Source organism: Bos mutus, chromosome 3 (genome assembly GCF_027580195.1).
Source record: "Bos mutus isolate GX-2022 chromosome 3, NWIPB_WYAK_1.1, whole genome shotgun sequence".
Classification (NCBI taxonomy): Eukaryota; Metazoa; Chordata; class Mammalia; order Artiodactyla; family Bovidae; genus Bos; species Bos mutus.
In genome coordinates, this window is record NC_091619.1 from 52,267,177 (window position 1) to 52,290,139 (window position 22,963).

Here is a 22,963-nt window from a genome sequence, read left to right on the forward strand (position 1 = left end):
AGGCAGCCGACTCATTGTCCAAAACGTACCATTGTTATATTTTAAGCTTTTTATTATGAAAAATCCCTAATACATACAAAAGTACAAATAACAGTACAAGGAAGTCCCATGTACCCTTCCACTTAGTTTCAACAATTAACAAACTCTTATCACACCCATGCTCAGGATTCATTTTGAAGCAAATCCTGGTCATTATTTCACCCACAAATATTCCAGTACTGTATACTGAAATATACAGTATTTCAGTTATGTCCTGTACATCTCCAGTCAGATATTTCCCTTCTACTCCCTTCCCCTTTCCAAATTCTATCTCATCTGACGAGGCTCGCTTGGGTCTCTCTTCCTACACTGTTTCTCCACTGAACCTGTCACCTAGTTATATGTCTCCTTGGGTGCCTCTCTTATTATCGTCCTGTTGTTCCTGACCTCCTAAGCTGTACACTCACGATGTCATTAGCTTGCAAAGCAGGAAACTGCTCTGCACTGACAGGGAAATGATGATGCTCAGTAGGAAGCAAACTAAGTAACAACCTGGTTTTAGAAAGTTTATAAAAATTTAGTACACCAATCTCACACAGCATACTGACTCAATTACTTGTATGGCAAACATCTCAAGGCATAGAACAGGGTATGCCCACAAAGTATGATAAGCCAGAAAGAACACTAGACACCGAGCTAAAAGAACTAGTTCTTGTTCTGGTCCTACTCTTTGTATGTTATTCTGGGGCATATTGAGTGACTTCTTGAGGTTTTCCCATAAAATAGGAATTAACTATAGCCACTTTCTCTCTCTTTTCCTCACTAGACTGTCAGACATGCATACGTACATGCTCAGTCATGTCTGACTCTGCAACCCCAAGGACTGTAGCCCGCCAGGCTCCTCTGTCCATGGGATTTCTCAGGCAAGAATACTGGAGTGGGTTCCTATTTCCTTCTCCAGGGGATCTTCCCGATCCAGGGATCAAACCCGCATCTCCTGTGTTTCCTGCATTGGCAGGCGGATTCTTTACCTCTGAGCCACCTGGAACTCTCAGAATCAAATGCAATTATATACGCAAAGATGGCTTTGTAATTACAAAGCATGTTGTTGATACACATCATTACCTGGCCATCTGACTTGATAACAAGGACAACTATTGCTTTAGATCTCGAATATATGAGAAGAGTTTGCTCTCAACAGGGGAAATGGGAATGTGAAAAATAGAAGTCAGATGAGATTCAGAACTAACAAAGTTAACCCCTGGGGGAATTTAAAAGCGTACCTAGAGTCTAGTTGCAAAAACCACTGCCTTGGGACCTGCCAGTACAGTGGTTAAGACTCCATCCTTCCATTGCAGGGGGCATGGGTTTAATCCCTGGTCGAGGAGCTAGGATCCCCCACGCTGAGCAGCACAGCCATAAAAGAAACAAAAAACAAGACAAAAACAACCAACCAAACAAAAAACCCAACCCCTGCCACTGCTTTATAATTAAAACAGACACACTGAAGGATCTCTAAAAACAAGGGAACTTTTAAACTGCAAGGGAAGCAAGATGGCAGCTATTTAGGAAAAATTCTTGTTACTTTAATTAAATGAAAAGTCAAAATTCAACATTTGATGCCCTCTTTCAAATAAAATTGCATAATTGTCCAATAAAATGGCTATAATTCTGAGTTTATTGTCTCCTAGGACATTTTCAAAGCCTTTGACTTCTCAAATTTTCCTTTTGCTTTGCCAGAGAATAATCATTACTATCAAACTGCAAACACTTATCATATTACACTAAACACTACTTAAATTACAATAGAATCAAGGTCTCTCCCTCCTCCAGTAAAAAAGAGGATAGATAGCTTTATTCAAAAAATGCTGTTCCATTAGAATATTAATATTATAAGCTTTCTTGCAACTAAATGAAAAGTACAAGGAATGAGGAAAAGGCTTAAATTTTATAAAACTCTGGATAATTTAGGCCAATGTAGAAAACAAGGTTTTTCAACTTTGAACATTAACACAATTTAGCAATAGTTGGTAAAAACAACAGCTGCTAAGCGTGGTAAACCCAAATGAGATTATTAGGTCAAAAATCACACAAATACACAGAGAACATTTCAAAATTCCCAGCACAATCACAACAAAGCACCAAAATAAATCTCATTAAGAAACAAAATGTTTTCAGAAAGAATTTTTTTTTTGTAAGACTGCACCATGTGTAACATCTCCAAGGACTTCACTTGAAAGGAAAAACACAGAATCAAAAGGGAGAACTACAGAATGGTTTCCTTCCTCTATTCCCTTTCCCCTCTCATCATCCTCTACTGCACATACCAGGTAACTCTCTGCATTCTTACAACTCATTCTCTGTTCACACACACATTGATAGAGACTGAAGAAAACAAACCAAAAAAATCATTTTTCAAAAATGAGATATTGTTAGAACAAACTTTCTCTTATCTAGACGCTTTAAGGAAACTACCAGTCACTGATTCAGTCACCTTCATGCACAAGACAAGAAACAAAGGAGTTCCAAGGCTTCTAACAAATAGCAATGGGGATTTTATACCATCTAGACTTACGTGGCTTTCATCAGTATGTTACCCATGCTGATCAATTATCATGAAAGACTTTTCAAAGTTAAGGTTTACATATCACAAAAAATATGCATTAAAAATGTGAAGCAGCATAATTTTTTTACCTGTTCATTTGCTGAATAATTCAAGGTTGAATTTCAGAGAATGTGAAGATTGAACAAATCTCAGGCTAAAACAAAGACTTCAGGCTTTTCCAATCTCCTCCTGGGACAGCTATAATTTCTTCTAACACTGTAGTGTTTTTTGTACAGACAAATTCTTTGTAGTGTTCCTATACAATCAATAACTATCCAAAAGCCTAATCTTCAAGGCTTAAGTAATTTGAAACTAAAAATAACCAGAAAAAAGTTCATCTAAAGCCTAGTTAGGTGAAACAACTTACTATAAATCATCAAAAGACAAATGAAATGGGACTGGCCCTAATAGTTCCTCCTAAGTAGATAAGACAAAACAAGCCCAGTGTTCTGTGAAGCCCTTATATAAGTAGCTGATGTGAGGCTGAAGTAGTCAAATTCACTACACATACTGTAACACTCAGTCATGGAAGCTGATGCTCATCGAAGATAATCATATGTTACATATTCTACTAAGCCTTTCATATCAATGAACTTATTCATGCTCCCAACAACACCATGAGGCTATCTCCACTTTACACATGGGGCAACTGAGACAGTTATGGAATTTATCTATGTCAGCACAACAGGCAAACTCAGAAGACTAGCCAGAATGTGCATAATCTTCAAAGAGACATTTGAGGGGAATAAAAAGTAGCTCAGCATTAACCTAGACAGCATCTTAAAAAGCAGAGACATTACTTTGCTGACAAAGGTCTGTCTAGTTAAAGCTATGGCTTTTCCAGTAGTCATGTATGGATGTGAAAGTTGGATTATAAAGAAAGCTGAGTGCCGAAGATTTGATGCTTTTGAACTGTGGTATTGGAGAAGGCTCTTGAGAGTCCCTTGGACAGCAAGTAGATCCAACCAGTCCATCCTAAAGGAAATCAGTCCTGAATATTCATTGGAAGGACTGATGCTGAAGCTGAAACTCTAATACTTTGGCGACCTGATGGGAAGAACTGATTTATTGGAAAAGACCCTGATTCTGGGAAAGATTGAAGGCAGGAGGAGAAGGGGGTGACAAAGAATGAGATGGTTGGATGGCATCACTGACTCGATGGACATGAGTTTAAGCAAGCTCCGGGAGTTGGTGATGGACAGGGAGGCCTGGCGTGCTGCACTCCATGGGGTCGCAAAGAGTCGGACATGACTAAGCGACTGAACTGACTGACTGACAACTCAATAAAATGACCAGCAGTAAACATGCATTCATTCATTCACCTCTTCCTTCAGTCATGAGTGGAGCAGTAGAGGCCAGCAAAATGACTAAGGAGAGTGAACTCTTATCCTGCCTAACATCTTCCTTAACTGGGAGCCAAGTGACACAGTGTCTCAGAATGCCAGCTTGATTGTAAAAATAGAAATAGTTTAGCTGGCCTACTTTCTACCTTCTCACTGATGATAATATCAAATGCAATGGATACTCCCTACTCCCAGGAGGCATCAGAGAACAACTGCCCATGAAGGGAGAAACTCCTGGCAAATCCAACGAGCCCACAGTTTTCAAGCCTTCTGGGAAACAAGGCGCTATCCTGCGTGGAGGGATTACCTGGTTTCCACAGACCTCTCCTCTGCAAAGAGAGTCATTATTCTTCCCACAGAACCCACACTACTTCTCCCAAGTCTTCTCTCATTTCTAGTCAGAAGACACTCAGGTTTTGAAGCTGTCCTAATCCATCTGGGCTGCTATCCCAAAGATTGGGAGGCTTAATCAATAAACATTTATTTCTCACAGTTCTAGAAGCTAAGGAGTCCAATATCAAGTGCCAGAAGAGTCAGTGTCTAGAGAGAGCTCAGTTGCTGGTTCACAGAAGGACTGCTTCTGTGTCCACACATGGTGGGAGGGGCAATGAAATTCTCCTGAGTCTCTTTCATAAAGGCACAACCCCCATTCTTGAAGGTTCTACTCCTGGGACTTAATTACCTCTCACCCGTCTCCCCAGCACCATCACCTTAAGGGTCAGGCTTTAACATATAACTTTGCTATAGCAGAAGCTATGATTTTCAAAGTTCCAGCTCCCACTCTAGTCTCTGGTGCTCTCAGTCTTCTGCTCACGACACAAAGGGGAAGAGCTGACTTTGGCAGGGAGGGCTACACTGGGCCTATACTTAAAACACAAAGTGTGAGGTTGATTGCGAGCTTATTTTCACATCAGTATAAGAGCCATTATAGCAGATAAAATTGGCAAAATACTATTTCATCAGGCAAAAAGAAAGGAGCCATGTGACCAAAGAAGCAAGAATTTACAGTCAAAAAGAACTTCAGGCCTTCATGCTACAATGCAACAGAAAAACAGAATGTTCATCTTTGTTAGCTCTAAATTTGATTCATGTCCTATGACTTTATATACTAAAGGACTGTGCTAAATTATTTCCCTTGTACATAAAACAGAGACATAAAATATGAGCAATGTAAAACTTAAAACATAATTTTTAAAAATTTAGAAATAACTGTCCAGAAGATGGAACTGATTAACTGGAATATTTTATTTAATCTTTGGGTATTTCATTATGGGTGTCCAAGAATCTGATACATGAAGATGTATTAAAGAATGATCATGTATGCAGAAGGTTTAAAGGGAAGCCCAAGAGGGAGGGGATACATGTATACTTACAGCTGATTCACACTGTTGTATGGAAGAAACCAACACACACTGGAAAGCAATCATCCTCCAATTAAAAATAAAAGTAAATACCTGTGGGCACCTTCTCCCAGATTTTATGGAAAATACTAGTTTCCACAATGCAGGGAAAATATTTAATTGTAATTCTAAAACAAGCAAAATAAGTACACATTAGTTTAACCTCATTTTAAAAAATTCAAACAGATGGGACCAAATACTGCAAGCTATCAGTAATTAAGATAAATCTGTATTCCTTTTTTAAAAAATGTCTAATACAGGCTAAGCATCTTGAAGGCAGGAAAACCTAGGCTGGCAAATCTCTAATGTGAGGTAAAGCTGAACACTGCTAACTCAGGTAATAGGACTGATGACTGGTAAACCTTAAAACCAGTTCATGATTCCCTCCCATATGTAATATGCGTCAGTAGATTTGTCTTTTGCAGTGCGGTGACTCTATGGCATTAATTTCTGTACCACATCCCCCCTACAAGCCCCCATTACTCTTTGCTCACCTTCATGACTCTGGGTAAAGGAAGGTCTGGGGAAGAGGAGAACAATGGGAAAAGCAGGGCCTGAATCAGCTCATAACCCCAGTGCCCCCTCCCAGTTGGGTTGGTCCAGTTCTACCACCAATAAAGAACAAGCCTGAAAAAAACCTAGATCCCTTTTTAGCACTGTGAACCATGTAGGAGATGCTTATTACATCCGCTTTGTTCTCCATTTCTATGGTGCCCATCACCATAGTAACAAGGCACACAGATGGAAAAGTAGGCTACAAACACCCAGAAATGGAGGTGGGGATGGGGAATATGGAAGAAAGGGCTTTTCACTGGTTAAGAGAGAAGAGGATAGAATTCTTCTATCAACATAACATTAAGGGGAACTTCTAATGGAAAAAAGTAGGTTTTCTTTGTCTTTAAGACAGCAACAATAGAAAGCAGCCTAAAATTTCAGTAAGTATCAGTGTTTTGTAGGAGGTGGAGTTGGTAAGTTTTGAAGGTTTTAAAAGCCAGATGTATTTTATTAGAAAATCTTGCATGCAAATCAAAACCTTTACACAGCATCCAATTTTGAAACTTACACACTCATTCCGATTACTACTTAAAATTTTTGGTTATTTCATAGTACTAAAAGTTGAGACATCTGTGACGGAAGTGTGGCTGGGAAGATAAGTTGACACAATGAATATTTTCCTGAAACTGACAAGTTTATCTTCGAAGTTTTTGTATAAAATGTCCAAAGGGGAAATCACTGGGTGGGTTGGTGAGGGTGCCTGTTGAAACTGGGACAAAGCCTTTCCCACCACCAATCCCTCTGGTGTCTGTCCACAGACCTTCAAAGGCACTGCCAGTCCCTATCAGGTCTGTAAGAAAATCTTCCCACTCCAAGATCTCCATTTTTGTTTTTGTTTTTTCCTTTTCTGCTACCAGCCTGAGTTCTCCTCATTGAAAAATTTCTAAGACATTTGGAATACTTGGGATATTATTTATGTTGTTATGGGTCAGGAAATGGGAAAAGGAGCTACGTTAAGCCATATAAGCTACTTGGGGAGGTTTTCTACATAAATAAAAGCAGTACACACACACACACACACACACACACACACACAGACATAAAGCAGGAGACACTTCATGGACTAAATTGAAAGAGTTTAACAATCTAGCAACTTTGTTGTTGTTCAGTCACTCAGCTGTGTCTGACTCTTTGTGACCCCAGGGATTGTAGCTTGCTAGGCTCCTCTGTCATGGGATTTCCCAGGCAAAAATCCTGGAGTGGGTTGCCATTTCCTCCTCCAGGGGATCTTCTTCAGGGATCAAACTCAAGTCTCTTGCATCTCCTGCACTGCAGGCAGATTCTTTAATGCTAAGCCACCAGGGAAGCCAACTAGTTGTGACACTGGATGATTTTCACTTTGCTTTTTTCAACCTTACTGTCTTATCAGTAAAAAGAAAAACTGAGAACAGAAATAATGAACTTGAAGTGTTGTAAGGATGATTTCAAGGCACGTTAAAATGTTATGCATATGTGTTGTATTATTCTGGGAAAGACCCTCAAGGATACCTACAATATAAAAAAGTTAAAAAGAGATACTCGTTAAGATCAATACTGTATGTCAGATTTGCGTATTTTCTATCTTCCCTCCTCTAGGATGTATACTCCATGCAAAGAAACATTTTTTATGTTTTCTTCATTGTTGGGTTTATCCCCAGGGCTGAGGTGATTCCTGGCAAATATTAAGTGCCCCCAAAAATACTGAATAATTTTTTTTAATCCATAAAATGAAGAAAAGCAGATTCAAAATTCAAATACATCTTTTTTCTTTTTTAAAAAGCTGAGGGCTTGCTAAGAACAATGTATTCTACTAAGCATTTGTGAGCATATTTATCTTAATTTTTATATGACCACTTTACAGCAAGTTTTCCAATCTTTAGAGCCTTCTATAAAATGATTCTGGGAAAAGGAAGCAGCCAATATACATTAAAAAAGTTGCTTTATCAGGTACCAGATCTGCAGCTAACATGTGGAGTGTGCTGAGACAAGCCACATATCCCCTTATAAACCCAGTATGCGTATTTGCATCATGGGAATAATACTTGACCTGTCTTCCACAAGTCATCAGGAGAATAAATGTGAGCATAAATGCTTTAGTATTTTAGAAGAAACATCAAAAAATATAGTAATGCAGTGGGGGCTCTGTAAGTGTTTCGGGAGAGATTTGCTACAAACTGGTGGGAGAAGGCAAGGGCACAGTGGACCTCTGAACAGTGTCTTTACATACATGGTGTCAAGAGCATCTAGGATCAAGAGGACCCCAGGAAAGACTTCTTAATCAATGGGATGATGGCCAGGCTCAACTCCTCTCCCTTCAGAATGCATTAATCTGCAAAGAAAAAAAATTTCCTAAACCTAGCTTGGGACCAAACCTTTTGGCATGTAATTCATAACCTCCTCATTGGGAAAAAAAAAAACAAAACCCTAGTATTCCTGATAAAACGCTGCAAAAAATTTTTTTTTCAATGGGACTACTTGGAAATCAGTCACCTACTGACCTATGTGACTGTCAGTCAAGCATCTGTTGATCTTTACCAACATTCTATCTGTATCTAGTCTAACAATGGGTATAAACAAGTATTTCTAAATATTCTAGGAGAGTTTGAGTATACTTACTAAAATGGATAATTTTAATTCCATTACTATGGTATCAAATTAGCTTCCATCAAGTCTTTTTAAAACAGTGATTCACTCTATGTTCTTTCCCTATTGAATATTCCTGTCCACCAAGAAGAAAATTTTATATTGGCTTATTAGGGGCATTTTCCCTTAAAGTTGATAGCTAACTTGACAGGGAAAAGTTTTCTTCAGCACCCAATCAATTGATCTACAAAGTGAGGTATGGGATTTGGAGGGCCTTTTGTTTTCAGAAGAAGGGGTAATCTGGTAGAATCTACTTTCAGATCACCAATTAACTGCTGTCTAAAAGTATCTGCTTCTGGGACTTCCCTGACTGCCCAGTGGTGAAGACTGTGCTTCCACTGCAGGAGGCACAGGTTCAATCTCTGTTCGGGGAACAAAGAGCCTGAGCACGCCTTGCAGCATAGCCAAAAAATAAAGTATCAGAGAAGGAAATGGCAACCCACTCCAGTGTTCTTACCTGGAGAATCCCAGGGATGGGGGAGCCTGGTGGGCTACCGTCTCTAGGGTCGCACAGAGTCGGACATGACTGAAGCAACTTACCAGCAGCAACAACAGCAGGCCCATTGAGAGTTTTGAAGATCTCCCAGGACCATTGAGAGTCAGTTTCAACACCCCCTAAACCCAGAGGGTGCCATCTCAGGTCAAGACAGTTCTGCTGAAGAAGTCCTTTCCTGGTCCCCACCTTCCCTAAAAAAAAACTCCCATGTGGGAACTGGGGGCGGATTTGCCTTTCTAATTGCAGGCCCAATTAGAGGCCCAATGGGAGAAAAGACACTTTAACTTCAAGTTTAGAGTTCTCATTATTACACAAGAATGGATTTTTTAATCCCTGTAGTGAAACTGGTTTTTGTGTATGTATGCATATGTGTGTGACCAAGGGTAACTGGAAGACTCTGATTATCTATGAACAAGTGGAAAAAACTCTAGGTCTACCAGAGATTGTGTCTAAGGGAGAGAAGGAATTAGCCCACCAAGTGAGTCTGATCAGGCAAATAAAATTGCTTTATGATTACGCTCTATCAAAAAAAAAAAAAAAAAAAGTGTCTATTTCAGAACACCTGATGTCCAATTGGTTACTTCTGGTCATCTCCCTCTTTCCCTTTTCATAGTCATCCTCTCCCCACACTCCATAAGAAAGGCAAACCTTTCATTTCTCAGGAGTCTGCTTATGGTACACTGCGCCTTGGGGAGTAAAAATCTCCAGGCCCCAAGTTGAGGGTCATTTGAGATAACTGTAGGGTTATAGATGTTAAGAAAGTAAATGACTTTGAAGACTGAAACATCCTTTTGGGAGTTAAGGAAAAAGTATCCATTTCTCTGCTTCAAACAACACTGGAGGGAGATATAACTAAGTCAGACAGCAGAACATGGAAAATCATTTTTGTGATCAATTACTAAGCAATTTTGGCATACACCTCAGAAGTTTAAAAAATAGAGTGGAATTATACTGCCTTCATTTTCATATACATATGGGAAAGTGTCTTAAGCATTTACATTTAAAAAGAAAACTTGATTATGAAGCCTATCTTATCTTAGCAATATGAAATACTTACTTATGCATGAATATTTTTTAAGTCCCAGGCATCTCATCAAGAAGTTATTTCCCATAATATTTTACCTATGCTTAATAATTATTTATCAAAATTCTAATATACTTGTTCTGGTCAACTGTGTATTAGTCAAAATCATAAAAACTCAATCCAAATGAAATTTTATGTAACATTTAGAGCCTTATAGTCACAAGAACTTCAAAAAATATGTTGTATGTATATGTGTGTTACAAGAGTATGATAAGGAATTCAATGAAAGATTTTCAAACATAAGTGTTACATGGGGAGTAACTATGTAAAATTTCCAGCTTTTCTAAACAAGCTTGTTTTTGTGTTTTTTAAATGGATGGCATGGTAGATAAAAAATCATTCTAGTATTTAACTTACACTGGGTACATTAGAAAAAATGTCTTTCTAAATCAATATTTATATATCACAGGTACCATCTATTACAACTATTAAAAAATTTAGAATAAACTTTTAAAACACATGAAGAGGGAGATAGTGTTTCAAAATCCTTTCAGGGGGTATTAGATGAAAAACATTCAGATACTTTGTTCTAAACTGCCTGTAAACCGAGAACTTGTGCTGACCATCTAAAATTCTGACTTCTGATAGAATGGTAAAGCCAGAGTTAATTTAGAAAAGTTCCAAGAGCTGACTCAAGCCTGTCCTGCAAATGGCCAAATCCAGAACTCTGAACACAATAAATATTCAGTAAACACTAGCTCACTGACAAAATATTTCGGTCATTCAATTGATACCTACTACCAGCATATACATGATAATTCTTCTTCCTACTTCTAACCTTCAAGGAGATCTTTCAAATTTTCAAATACCAGTCAGAAGAATGTTATTGTAACAAAGCCCTGGACTAGATAATAAGTATACTGAGTTTTATTGCCTAATTCTTTCCCAGATATCAATTTACATGCCACGTATAATGCCTGGCTCAGGAAGCTCAATCAGAGGATGAACAAAATAATCTTTATAGGAAGTGTACAAGGCTCGGAGGTAGCACAGAGAAGGGAATGAGGATCTCTTGGAAGTGGTAGGCAGAGGGAAGGGTCTGGAATGGTCTTCCAGAAAAAGTATGCTTGAACTGACTCCTGAAACATGAGCAAGTGACAAGGGGGTATGACCACCACAGATAGAGAAAAGGTGAAAAAAAGGGGGTGGGGCATGGAGTGGAGCCGTCTGGCTACCTCCTACCTTCTTCCTTGCACTGCAAACAGTTTAGGATGCCCGGTGCATGGGCTGTGACTGCATGCTGTATCCACAGTGCACGCGTTCGTGATTTAGAAATGATGAGGGGTCAAAGGTGAAACTGGAGACCTGAAGAAGCAGGCAGAGGAAGACTATACTATATGGCTCTCCAAGGCATTTGGACTTGATGCTTTGACAAAGTAAGTCATTAAAGGATTATTAAACCAGGCAATGGTGGTATGAAATTTACCTTTCATAATCATTATTTTCCTCTTGTGTGGACAACGAATTGAGGGGGGAGGTGGGTAGAAGACTGGAAAGACTACAAACTGAACTACTGGTTGCAGGCAATAAGCAGCGGGCCTGGAAAAGACTCAAGGCAGTCAAGAAGCTGTGAAGGAAGGGTGCTGACGGGAGGGACCTGAAGGATGCGGCCTCTGGACAAACTGGTTACCAGAATTTATAGAGCAGTTTAACAGGGAACAAAGCAAAGAGAAGCCCAGAACGAGTTCTAAGTATTTAGGGCTATATAATTGGGTAAATGGTATTGCTGTTTGCAAAAATATGAAATCTAAAGATAAACAGCAAGTTTGGAGTGGGGAGAGTATCTTTGGTATATATTAACTCCAGCTCCTCATTGTTCTGTGAGGCAGGTAGCACAGATGCTATTATCCCCATTTTACGTTCAAAGGGCTAATTTTTTTGCCCCAAACCACATGTAGCAGTCTGGGGAGTTTTACTACATACCAGGCTTAAGAGCAGGTATACTAGGGAGACAAGATCCTTGCTTTCACAGAACTTATATTCTGGTAGGGACAAGCCAGCAAACAATAAACCAAAGCCTGAAAGACTACAGTGAGGGCAGGCAGATGTATTTTATCCGAGGTGATCAGGGAAAGGATCCCTGAGATCACTGAAGCCAACTATTCATTGAAAAGGAAGCAGTTACACAGACTCATAAGGGAAGGGGGTCCAGGCAATGGAGAAGTCCCTGGTGTAGTAAAAAGGCTGGCATGTCCTGAGGGAGGAATTCCAACTACCAGGCTAGTGGTTAGCCAGAGGAAGTCCCAGCTCCAAAGGCATTCCTGGGAGGGTGAAGTTAAAAGGCTTGCGGCCCCTTAGGGCAGTGCTAGCAGAGCATAAATTGTCTGGGAACCTGCCCACCAAGCACAGCACTGCACATCTAGAAACTGCATCATGACTCACACACACTTTTCAAAGACAAGTCACTGGCTCAGTTGCCTATCTGGGCATTGAATCAGGGGCCAAGAACAAACTCAGTTTTGCCTAGAGAGATGAACTTTAAAGTTTTTAGATGGACGAAATTCATCATAAATGTTATCTGCTCAGAGCAAGACACAACCTGAAGTCCAATGGCAGGCAGCTCTGCCACGCAGGCTCAGTCATGCCTTAACACGTTACGTGAGAACAGAGCCTCCCAGACACTCTCCAAGGCCCTCAAAGGGATGAGAGATGCAACACTTCTCCCAAAGGATGCCCCCATGAGCTCAGCTAGAAAGGACAAGGAAAAATGGTATACCATTGTCAAGGTGCTAAGCTGGGTCCTACCTATGCAAGCCTGAAAGGCTTGGAGAGATGGGATGCTGCGCGGCCTGTGGGCCCTGAGATGGGCCATCCCAAGCTCACTAATGCAGCCCACTCTCCAGAAAACACTGCCTTTGCCTCCCCGCCTGTGGTCATCATCCACTGCTGCTTTGTGGGTTACCTATTCATCTGTCAACCTGTCCAGCCAAAGGTCTTCAAGTTCCACTCACTAAGGGTGATGCAGATCAATCCTCTGACCCTCTCAAAAGACCCTATTTTACTGGCTATTTTCTCAGATGTATCTGCTTGGTGTATCAAAAATTAAAAAGGTATCTGAATTTAAAGCTTGTCACTAAAGCATAAATAAATTATAAAAGAATTAAATTATTCCTGAATTATGTAGTCCCTTCCAGAGACTCACATGGAGAAGTTATATATTATGTACACGTATTTTAATGATGGCTCCAAATGATATGCCTTCTTTGGTATGGTGCTGGAAACCTGTGGGACACTGATCTGTGCTCGGACCATGCTCATCTCATGACAGAGCTCATTTCAAACCACACTCCCACAACACCTCTTTGCTTCCAAGCACTGGCCGACTTTTTCCTAAAGATACCATTCAACTTCTGACCATAAGATAATTGCACATACTTTCACAGCACCTGTACATCTCCTTCCTGATCATGTTAAGTGGCAATTTTTTTCATTTATTTGCAGGGATTGATTCTCCTGTCTCCCCTAGTATCTTGCAACCCCCACGGTGGCAGGGACCATGTACATTTTTGCTTACTGCTGTGTCCCTAGAACCTGGCATAGTCATATCTGGTACACAGTAGGTGCTTAACAAACATGCTGAAAAAAAAAATACTATGACATATACTCACTGGTAGGAATGATTTCTGAGAGTGGATCTGCCAAAATCATTTAAATCAAGGCTGAAGACGGTTAAGGCTGAGCTATTCTGGTTTTCGTTTTTTTAAAAAAGCAAAGACTTTGTAGCTATTCAAGGTTTAAACCGATTTTGGGGACAATTCTCAAAAAGTCTGACTAAAAATTTAACAACACTCATTTAGATATGTATGCTGCTGCTACTGCTAAGTCGCTTCAGTCGTGTCCGACTCTGTGCGACCCCATAGACAGCAGCCCACCAGGCTCCCCCATCCCTGGGATTCTCCAGGCAAGAACACTGGAGTGGGTTTAGATATGTATGGAGATGACCAATTTTAAAACTTCTTTTTAATGGAATAAGAGGTCATTTTCTGAAAGGTTCACCTAGATTGGGCCAAATTTTAAAAGAAAAGCTAGCACTTAATCACACAATTTCTTAGGCACTCTAAATACAATTTTTCCATACTTCTCATATCTGAATCTTACCGCAGGTTTCCAGATGAGGAAACTGAAGGTGCAAGAGGCTGAGGTTACATACTGAGTAAGTGACAGAGCCAGGATTTATATCTAGCTATATTTGATTCCAAGAGCTATATCTTAAATCTTAGCCACCCTTTAAGCTAAGAAGTAGATGCTGACATTGAGTCATAATGTGTTACTTTCTCCCATGATAAGGAACCTGACTATAGGCTAGTACTATCAGTTGGGGCCAGTATTTAAAATGGGATTTGGATACCAATGATGTGGTAGCAGAGAAATGCGATAATTTATGAAAAAGGAGTAAGGAGGAATATGAACTAACATTCACTGAAAGCTTGTTTTACACCAGATACTGTATTATATGCTTTCACATTAATATTTCTTTTAATCTTAAGACTCCTGTGAGATGGGTAACAAGTCAAGAAAAAAAGAGGTGTAGAATAACAGTGGTGTTTGACTACTCCAATATTTCTTTCCCTCTATCTTACTAAGGATGCAAAACTCCCATGTTTTAGCTGGGCTTAAGATTGTCTCAAGTAAGGACAATATTCCCTAGTCTCTATCCTAGCTGCTGCTGCTAAGTCGCTCCAGTTGTGTCCGACTCTGTGCGACCCCATAGACGGCAGCCCACCAGGCTCTGCTGTCCCTGGGATTCTCCAGGCAAGAATACTGGAGTGGGTTGCCATTTCCTTCTCCAATGCATGAAAGTGAAAAGCTAGATGAGGTCATATTACTCAAAGTCTGGTCAATGAGATATAATAAAAAGTGTACGACAGCCTCCAGGAAATTTCCTTAAGAGACTCTGGTCTCTTGCTTTTCCCCCCTGTCTTCTTTCCTTCCTTCCGTCTTCCTTTCTAAACTTGGAACCTAAATGTGATGGCCTAAGCTCCCCTTTGGATCACAAGATTGAGGGTCTGATTTGATGTCTGAGGTTCTAAAAGGTGGAACCAGCATAGGTCTGAAAAGATTTGCAAAATCATAATACCAGCTCTAGACTGTCTCTTTGCAAACTTTTCTTTAACGTGAAAGAGAAACAAACATTGCTTTGTTTAATTAAGCCATTGTTCTTTGTGGTCTCTGTAACTGGCAGCTAATCTTAACTAATCCAGTAACGCATCCAAAGTGATACAGTGTAGGGTTCAAATCCAGGCCCATCAATCTGCATAGCTTAAGTTCTTAGGTGGAAGCCTGAAGAATTCTTGATTATAATCTGCAATAGATCTGAGGGGTAAGTGTAAAAATGCTGAAAAAAATATGACAGAAGAAAAGAAGGATGGTTTGAATATGCTCTCAAATCTTCCTACCTGAGAGATCATCAAAGGGAATATGCTACTTGACAGTAAAGAATTTAGTCTCCATCAGAGATGGGCAGAGAAGATCTGAGTCACCTGTGTGGAGCTGGAAAGACAAGTGAAATACAAGCTTTGCAGCTGATGATGTCTCTGACAGATACTGTTGACCAAGAAGTAGGCATTGTAGAAATACCTGAAAATGGCCACAGGATGAAACAAACACAACACAGAATTAAAGGAACCCTGAAACTGAAGAAGCAGGAGATGAAGTTCAAAGATACAGAGTCTGGAAAGAACCAAGGAGAATCACGTGACCCATATCAAGGCTTAAGGGCCAAAAAGGCAAAAGGAAAGGTCAAGGTTGAAGCTCTGACAACTCATTTTTATTCATTTCCTTTACATGCGTTCACAACAGCATTGAAGAAGTGAATTTAAATTCTGTTGCAATTGAGCAGAATCCTAAATAAGAGGAAGTCATAGAACAGGGAGCTTATTATTTCCCTTTGTTCAATTTCTAAATGAACAGCACTGATAAGAACTTAGCAGACAGATTCAGTGACTGCAGACAGGACCAATTTTATTTAAGATCAATGTTAATAATCCAGAAAAGGAAAAAATAAGTTGTTATGTCTGCCAAAGACATTAGTTTAAACACCTTGTAAAAACCTGTCATAATAAAGGTACATAGGAAGTTTAGAAAATATAGATGAGAAATAGAATGCAAGTGGGCAAAAGCAATAAAAGAAAAGGCAGCAATATGAAAACAGAGATGACAGAAATTAGAGTACACTTGACAATTCATTAAAGAAACCCTACACTATAATTGGGCCTCCCAAATTCCTCATGAGTGGTCATGGGTTTGTAATGTTTGCAGAACAAGCAGTACGCCCTGAGTCAAGAAAGCAGAGGCGACACGCTATATAGAAGGCACTGGAAACCATGCCATTGAGTCTGGGGTAACAGGACAGAGCCAGCATACATTTGCTTCTGATAATACCAGAGTATGCTAGAAGGATGCTTTAAAGAGAAAAAAAAAAAAGAGAAAAAAAGAGACTTTTATTTTTTTTTAAGTCTAAAAGAGAAAAAAAAAATTGGAAATTCAACTTGGGAGACACTACATGAACATGAGAGATTAGATTAAATAGGCTATTTTTATGGGCAGTTAAAAAAATCAAAAAGAAAATAAAAATATTCAGATACCATCAAAATAGATTCATAAATTACAAAAACTTGTTTATAAATAAAAATCTCGGCTCAAATAAGAATCTTTCACATATTAAATATTTCCAACCTTCCGCACCAGAAAATAAAACAAAAAATCACAAACTTCAAGCCACTTACAGGAAAATACCCACACAGTCTAAAAAAATCTAGAGCCATAAAGTAATATTATTCAGTGCTTAAAAAAAAATAAGTTAATCAAGCCATGAAAAGACAAGGAGAAAACCTAAATGCATAATATTAATTGCAAGAAGCCAATCTGCAAAGGCTTCAGACTGATTCCAGCTATTTGACATTCTGGAAGAAAAATGTGGACACAGTGAAAATATCAGTGGTTGCCAAGGGTTAGGCAGGTAGTAGGAATGACTAGGAAGATCACAGAGGATTTTTAGGCTAGTGATCATACGATATAGGATCATACGTGATGGTATTATAATGGCAGATACACGTTATTACACATATTGGCTAAATCCACAGAACGTATGACACCAACAGTGAACTCTAAACTATGGTCTTTGGATGATACGTCTCAATGTAGCTTCATCTATGTATCAAGTGTCTCACTCTAGTGGGAGATGTTGATAATGGGGGAGGCTATGCATGAATGGGGGCAGGGGGTATATTGGGAACTCTCTGCAGTTACTCTCAGTTCTGCTGTGAACCTAAAACTGCTTTAAAAAACAAATTCTCTTAAAAAAAAAAAAAAAAAAACAGCTTAGAAGACCTGATATCCTATTTCAGTGATATTCAATAGAACCCTTTTCATTCCCAGGCTTCAGAGGAATGAAACAGCAGTGGGGAGGACAATGGTTATTATAAAGCAAATCTTAACAACTAGTCAAATGAAATCATTCTCAACATGTGAATCTTCACGCTAGGCTGGACGTGCTGGGACACTTTTCCAAATTAAGAAAAAAAGAACAAGTTTCACATAATACAAAATTTAATTCTAACATGTAGTAAATGGATAGTAGGTATCATGACTCAACGAACACTTGGAGACAACTCCGTCCCCCTCATTACCTGAACTAAGAGTAACATCAGACATGCTAGGACGAATATTGTTAAATCACAGAGGCCCAGTCACTTGCGGGATTGGCTGTCATTTCACATTCCTTCAAGGGTGAAGCTGTTGACTAGGAAACCAGGAGTAAAAGGAAGTCACCTTGACACTCACAAATCAAAGAGCACTTGGGGTTCTCTCAGGAGGTTCAACCTCAGCACCTGGAAGTTATTGTAATTAAATAATTACACTGCAGTTTGGTTGCTTCTGTGTACTACAACCTAACTAGGAGGTTTAGGAGACCTAAAGGTTAGGAAACCTAATAGTCTGATAAAGACACATACCATTTTCTCTTTAAAAAAAAAAGTGAATACTGTCTATTTTAAGTTGGTAACCTATTTGCAAATTAAATTTTCATACCGGTATCTTTTTATGGATTTTTAAAAGTTTTTGGCAAGGCGAATTTATTAAAGAAAGTTTAGAGGTAGGTTTTTGTTTTTAAGTTCAGGTTTGACCTTTTGGGGGGGAGGTGTGAAGGGGGCTGCCGGCAGGGTCTTCCTGACCACAAAAAAAGTCTTCCACACACGTCATCTGACTAAAGGCAACCTATGGACTTTGGGAAGTCAGCTGAGGACATAGTGATGAGCCAACACTGAGCCTCCTCCCTTCTGACCTCTCAGCACCTGCTTAGCTGCAGCCTAGTAAGGGGAAACTCAGATTCTCTCTCGAAAACGGTAGAAGTTGCTCCCTTCTCCCTCAAACAAATGAGAGCCAACACCACCATCAAACAGTAGGTGAACAACTGTATAATAGGTTTCCCAAGAGCAGAAAAATGTGTGTCAACGAACAGCACCAAGGCAGGGGGCAAAGGAAAGCGACCCAAGCGCGGACGCCCTCCGGACAGGTCTGCTCACCTAGGGAGGGCGAGACTCCAGCCCCAGGAAACCAGAACCCGGTTCCCGCCCCGCCCCGAGAGCTCACACTTAGGTGTAGCGCCGCGATTATGGGGGAGACAGCGTCCATTCCTCCTGCCCCGAATGACCCCAGCACCCCGGAGGAGTCACGGGCATCACTCCCACTCTCCCAGAGACAAGGGAGTGGCAAAACCGCTTCTCATCTCTCCCGCCCAGCCACTTGCCCGCAGGCCCGGCTCTCAGGTGAGGCGAGAACAGGTAACCGCACCTGCTCGGCCAACCCCACCTGCTGCGTCCCCTCGCCCTGTTCTCTGCCTCCATCACCTGGATCGGCTCCGCTCCTCCTCCGTGACCCGGGGCGTCCGGCCCCGACCTACCTGTGCGCCTCCGGCCCAGGGCGCCGGCGCTCCTCACGGCGTGCGCCCCGCGCCGCTTCGGGCGCGCCGGCGGCGGCCCCGCGCCCGCACTTCCTCGGCGCCGGCTGCTGCGGGCTCAGCGGGAAGCCCCAGCGCTGCCCGGCTCACCGCCTCCAACCGGCTCCATTGTGACGCGGCGAGTTCTGCTGGCCAATCGGGGCGCGGCGGCGCGAACCGCTGACTAAGTTCGCGGGGGAAGGAGGAGGGGACTGGGTGGAGGCAGCAGGCGGAGGTGGCCGCGGCCGAGCGGCAGTGGCGGTGGAGGAGGAGTAGGAAGAGGAGAAATGGGATGCGGCTGCTTCGGTAGTTGCTCCTGCTGTTAAATTTGCAGCAGCCTTGGCCCGAGTGGTTTGCCCAGCTTAGGAACTGCGGGAACCTGTGACTCACCCCTTGCTGATGGAAACAAAGCGCAGCTGCCATCACCCAGGAGCGCGCCATGTGGCCGCCCGGCCCGCTCCGCACAGCCTCCGGTGTGCAGGCTGCAGTGCCCTGCGCCCATCGAGCTGGGGCTAGGAACGCGGAGGGCTGGTTTCAAGAGACCAGAGAGGGGCTTAGGACTGTCCAGGTGCACGTGCAAGGGGCTTTGGAAGTACAGTATTTATCTGTCGGACCAGCGCCTTCTCACGTGCACACCCAGAGTAACTTATTTACATAATGTGTTTTGAATCTTTAGGGAAGCCGGGGGTGGAGCTTGCGGGAAATCCCTTTACCTTTCCTTACGCTGCGTCCTTAGGCTGCTGGGCCGAGCCCTGTGTGGCAGTTTACGGTTGTACCAAACTAAGCGGCTTAAGTTAAGATGCTGGGCCTCCAATTGCATCCGTCTTTCTCATATATGTCCTTATCCTCCGCATGGGGAGAGAAGAACGCTGTAGAGTGGTCTTGCTTTACTCATCACCAGCCTTTTACTGCTGGTAAACTGCAGGCTCACCCCATCTACTGCCCCACTGCTTTCCCTCCACAATTAGGTGGGAAAAGTTAAACAAAAGGTAAATCCAAAGCCAGGAATTCGGGGGACAAAATTTTTTATCATCGTCATTCACTCCCGATTCTCATCCCTACCCCAGATTTAACTCAGTCTTTTTGCAGACTATCATCCTTAACACTGTGATTCACTTAGGCAACATTTATATCTCAGTTGCTATGGCAGTCACATTTCCATTAAAAAAATGTTTGTACAGGGACCTCCCAAAGGAATTAAATAGAGGCTATAAAAGACTCACAGTTGGAACATATCTGATCGGCTTGTATAAATGGGAGTAAAGAAAATGGAACAACTGAGATATGTGAGACTGGGTTGTGTCAGACAGAGACTTGAGACTAGGACTACTATTTGAATTACCCCAGAAGGGAATAAGAGGGTTGGTTGTCTTTGTGATGACACTACTCTTTTCTCTCTTGGTCCATTCCATTCTGGGTTGGCAGCTGTCTTGGAGGAGAAGCCAAAAGAGCATTCCTTCCTTTGGTCATTGATAGAGTTTTAATATAGCTTATGAGTGTGAGACACTGTGTATGTAGAGATGTGTTAAGCTAATTTAGGTTTGAGTTTGGTCATCAAACTGCTTAAAACCTGGAGAAGATGAAATGTATTCAGAATTACATATGAAACAGGAAAAAAGCAAGTGCTATAAGAAATACTGATCGATTGTAAAGTCATGACATTAAAAATTTTTAATGTCTAGCTTTCCATATGTATCTTTGAATGTTTGGAAAGGAATATTCTCTCCCCTTCCAAAAACCATGAATATCACTACTTGTGTGACTTGGAGTAGTTATACTTAACCTTTTTGGAAGTCAACCTCTTCATCTATAAAATAGATTATAAACTGAATGATCATAATTGAAAATTATGTTTTCAATTCCTATGAGAGTATGAATAAAAAAGTGACTCCCATGCTTGATAACCCAAGTCACCATCAGCAGGAAGTTGAAGTGCTCAAGTTCATTAAAACTGTATTAGCTTTGGGTTCATCTTGGATATGTGGCTTATGAATGTATTTATTCCAGTTCTCATGAACAAAATCACCCTCCACGGTGACACATATAGTACTGACACTGGAGAAAGTAGGCTTCTGAATTTGTGATATTGCTTCTGAGAATACTTCTCTGAAACTGTACCATCAAACAGATGCTTTTTCTTCTTTCTCCTGTTTCACTTCATATAAGCTCCTGCTTACATCACAGGAGAAAAATAAATGACCTCAAATGCTATTCTCGAAAAACTTTAATACTGTGCACATGATTCAAGCCCATACAGAGGAATATTTAGTAACTAGAAATTATTGGCATCCCAGGCTAGACTTTATAATGAGAAATACAAATACTGTTTGAATTTTATGCCTGTGCCCAGTTTTTCTACTACATTGTAATCTCTTCGAAAACAGGATTAGTGGAATCGTGAAATATGCTCAGTCCTTAAAGAAGTATCTAAAATCCTCTAAGGGACTCTGATCAATTTATTTTGATGAAAGAAAACCAATTATTCTGATCAAAGAAAATTCTAAAAGATTCAGTCACTATTTCCAGAGCCAAATTTGTCCAAATCTATTGCCAGTGGTAAAGAACTCACTTGCCAATGCAGGAGACAAGAGATGCAGGTTCGATCCCTGGATTGGGAAGATTCCCCAGGAGAAGGGAATGGCAAACCACTCTAGTATTCTTGCCTGGAAAATCCCAGGGACAGAGGAGCCTGGCGGTCTACAGTCCATAGGGTCACAAAGAGTTGGACACGACTGAAGTGACTTAGCATGCACACATGTATATTAAAGCACTTATTATGTGCACATAAGTATGCTAGACATGGTGGGCAATACCAAAAAAGCATGAGACTTGGTCCCTGACCTCAGCAGCCCATAGCTTAGATGAACACATTGAAAACAAGTACTACTTAGGCTCCACTAAAGAGATGGATCAGTGCAGATGATAATAGACAAAGCCTCATGAAGAAAGGGGAACTTTATTGAAAGGGAAGCAAAATTTAGAAAAACTGAATCCTATATCTTTGTCTTATCTAGCCCATATATTGTCTTAATAACCAATCCATTTTCAGGGATCAGTCAATCTCTTTCTGGTAAGTTCAGACTTTCTAGAAGAAGCAGAAGTTGAAATTCTGTTTTCTACAACATCCCATTGAGTAAGAGACTAAGCTAGTGAGTGCTAGGTTTGTCATATTCATATGACAAAGGGGATGACTGTAGATAGCAAATTTGGCTGGTTCCTCTGCCCAGTGACATGAATAATAGAAATGAAAGGAACACTATGATTTGGTATCTGGTTATTGACCTACATGACCAACAAGAAGTAATTAAGTAACTTATGGGTTTTGCAGGCCCCTTTTGAGCTGACACCCTGGGGGGAAAAATGAGTGACATCAGCATTAAACTATGCTCCATGTGGCTGCCTTGATAAGAGTTTTCTCTGTATCTTGAGAATTTTCATGATTAATGTAAGACAGAATATTATCCAGTATTAACAGTTCTTTTCTAATTCTAAAATTATTTCTGATAGTGAAAAATCCTTTATTTCTTTAAATTAATTAAACATTGAATGCCTACAGTGTATAAAAGAAAGCACTGGAGATCTGACAGAGGTTAGGGAGAATACCGAGATAAATATAATAATTCCTTTTCTTAAAAGATGTGTACTCTAATGGAGGTTTATCCAGATAGCATATAGCATTTTAAAGGTGAGGTGAGATTGGTAAGCCATACAGGGTTGGAGGAGAATCAAATGAACATGGGTCTGGGGAAGTTTGGCTAGCTTTAAGTTTCTAAATTAGAATATTACTTTTAAATACTGTGTCACCATCATGGTTCAAGTTTGTTAGTTTTACTAAGACATCAAGTCAGAAGAAAAGAAAAGCTAGAAGGCATTCATGGTTTTGCATTCTCAGAATCTTTGCCAGAACCCCCCTGGTTCAGCTGTGTATAGTTGGGCTCATTGTC

General features: G+C 40.7%; 1 protein-coding gene across 5 annotated transcripts in view; it reads right to left on the reverse strand.

Moving 5' to 3' along the window:
- LRRC8B (leucine rich repeat containing 8 VRAC subunit B) overlaps positions 1–19,166 on the reverse strand; it is a 78,957-nt gene extending 59,791 nt beyond the window's left edge. For all 5 annotated transcript variants that reach the window (XM_070367734.1, XM_070367732.1, XM_070367730.1 and 2 more), the window contains exon 1: positions 18,984–19,166. The gene's annotated coding sequence lies outside the window, so the exon portion shown is untranslated. The remainder of the gene's footprint in view (positions 1–18,983) is intronic.
- Between the last annotated feature and the right edge of the window lie 3,797 nt (positions 19,167–22,963).